The sequence below is a fragment of the Grammomys surdaster genome, unplaced genomic scaffold (genome assembly GCF_004785775.1).
Source record: "Grammomys surdaster isolate TR1022 unplaced genomic scaffold, NIH_TR_1.0 61, whole genome shotgun sequence".
NCBI lineage: Eukaryota > Metazoa > Chordata > Mammalia > Rodentia > Muridae > Grammomys > Grammomys surdaster.
Genome location: NW_021604563.1, coordinates 14,270,537 through 14,273,469, shown reverse-complemented (window position 1 = coordinate 14,273,469; position 2,933 = coordinate 14,270,537). Strand labels below are relative to the sequence as shown.

At 38.9% G+C, this 2,933-nt stretch overlaps 1 pseudogene; it reads left to right on the top strand.

Moving 5' to 3' along the window:
• Window positions 1-1,190: 1,190 nt before the first annotated feature.
• On the top strand, window positions 1,191-2,720 carry LOC114638903 (annotated as a pseudogene).
• The last annotated feature ends 213 nt before the right edge of the window (window positions 2,721-2,933 follow it).

The window sequence follows — 2,933 nt, the reverse complement described above, 5'->3', positions numbered from 1 at the left end:
AACAAACCTGTTCAAGACGTGAAAATAGAGGCTACAAAGAAAAACAAACTGAGGGAATCCTGGAGATGGAAAACCTAGGGAAGAGAACAAGAACAACAAATGCAAGGATCACCAAAAGAATTCAAGAGATAGAAGCAAGAATCTTAGGTGTAGAAGTCACAATAGAAGAAATTGATACATTAGTTGAAGAAAATGTTAAATATAAACAATTCCTCACATATAACATCCAGAAAATCTTGGATACCATGAAAAAAACCTAACCTAAGAATAATAGAAATAGAAGAAGGTGGAGGAAGAGTCCCACGTGGAGGTTGAGAAAATATTTTCAACAAAATCATAGAAGAAAACTTTCCAACCTAAAGTAACATGCAAGAAGTATAAATGATACCAATAAGAATGAACTAGAAAAAAAACCCTCCTACCACATAATAAGTAAAACAAAAATCTATATAAAAAGAAAGAATATTAAAAGTGGCAAGGGGAAAGGGTCAAGTAACATACAAAGTCAAATCTATCAGAATAACACCAGATTTCTCAACAGAGACTCTAAAAGCTAAAACGTTCTGGACATATATCTTGCAACCTGTAAAAAACACAGATGCCAACTGAGAATATTAAAGCCAGCAAAACTTTCAATCACTGATGATAGAGAAGACAAGATATTTCAAGACATACAAATTTAACCAATATCTATCCACAAGTCTAGCCTTACAGAAAAATACTACAAGGAAAACTTGAAACCAAGGAGGATAACTACATCTAAGAAAACAAAGGAAACAAGTGATTTCATAGCAGCAAAAACAAGGGAAGCATGCACAAACACACATAAACTAACACTATCAACATCTAAATAACAGGAAATAACAATCATTGATCATTAAAATCTCTCAACATCAATGGACTCAATTCCTCAGTAAGAAAGACACAGGCTAACAGAATGGATGCAAAAACAAGAAACATCATTCTGCTGCATACAGGAACAGATCTCAGCAGTACAGATAGATATTACCTCAGAGTAAAGAAACAAACAATCCAAGATGCAAACTGAAGTAGCCATTCTAATCGATCAAACAGTAGATTTTCAATAAAAATTAATTGAAAGAGGCAAGGAAGTACACTTCATACTCATCATTACCAAGATGATATCTCAATTATGAATATCTATGCCCCAAACAAAAGGGGCACCTATGATGGTCTTGGTGGTGGAATATAAGGGTCTGAAGGCTGGCTACTACTGCAGCTACTGTGAGTCCAGGCAGGGCAAGGCGTTGTGTGTCATGTGGGCACATTCAATGACAGTGCAGGATTATCAGGATCTTATAGACAGAGGATGGAGAAGAAGTGGAAAATATGTGTACAAACCTGTTATTAATCAAACATGCTGTCCTCAGTATACAATAAGGTGTCGTCCTTTACAGTTTCAGCCATCAAAATGTCACAAGAAAGTTTTGAAAAAAAATGCTGAAATTTCTGGCTAATGGAGAAATCTCGAAAGGCAGTTGTGAGGATGAGCCCATGGATTCTACAATGGAGGATACTGTTGATGATGACTTTACATTAATGAACAAGTTGGATATGAAGTGTGATCTTAAAACACTCAGCAATGACCTCAAAGGAAGCATAGAAGGTGAAAAGATGGAGAAAGAAACAGTTTAAAGAAAAGGATCTAAAGAGTTAATTCATCCACAAGCTATAGAGGAGAAGAGAAGTTGGGCTCTGGTGAACCATCACATTCAGTCAAAGTTCATATTGGTCCTAATCCAGGTAAAGGGGCTGGTTTGAGTAAGTCTTTATGTCGAAAAGCAAAGGAAATGAGGAAAGAAAGGAAAAGGTTAAACCTGATGCACCAGAACTCAGCTGGAGCCAGGCTCAAAATCAGCTCAAGATTAGCCTTTGTTACCAAAGGCTAAATCCAACGGGCCCAAGTCCCCTGAAGATTTGATTTTTGAATCTTTACCAGAGAATGCACAAGTTAGAGGTGAGGGCGGTAAGATCTTCTCCACCAAGCCTCAGTTCAAAGCCACATTTCAGGAGTCTTACCAGGTCTATGAACATTACCAGATGATTATTCACAAGGATCCACCTGATAGGCCAACTGTGAGCCGGTTTACAGGATTCCTTTGCAACTCACCATTGGAGGCAGAGCACCCTGCTAATGGACCAGAATGTGGTTATGGCTCTTTTCACCAGCAGTACTGTCTTGATAGGAAGATCATTGCTGTGGGATGATAGACATCCTACCATACTGTGTGTCTTCTTTGTATCTATACTATGATTCTGATTATTCATTTCTGTCTTTGGGTGTCTATTCAGCATTAAGAGAAATTGCTTTTACTAGACAACTATATGAGAAAACATCACAACTAAGCTATTATTACATGGGTTTCTACATTCATTCCTATCCCAAGATGAGATACAAGGGTCAGTATAGACCTTCCGATTTGCTGTGTCCTGAGATATATGTCTGGGTACCCATTGAGCAGTGCCTGCCTTCTCTGGACAACTCTAAGTATTGCCGTTTCAACCAGGACCCACAAGCAGTGGATGAAGGGCACAGTAAGGAACTTGACCAACTACGGGTGTTTCACAGACTATCTGCCATGCCTTATGGTGTTTATAAGAACCACCAGGAAGACCCAAGTGAGGAGGCCACTGTGCTGGAGTATGCAAACCTCGTAGGACAGAAGTGCTCGGAGAGGATGCTGCTGTTCAGACACTGAAGGTCTGTGCCACAGCCCAGCACCAGCCTGGGCTCTCCTGCCACAGTCCTGCCTGCTTCTTGGCTCCTGCAGCCACTCACGAAGTACATTCGTAGAGCTTTTAAAAAATATTTTGTGGAATTGTATTTATGAGAATCTTGTTGTTAATATAAAGATTTTAAAATACTCTATGGTCTAGTCCTTTAATTGGGACTTGTCCTTTTGAAGTTGCTT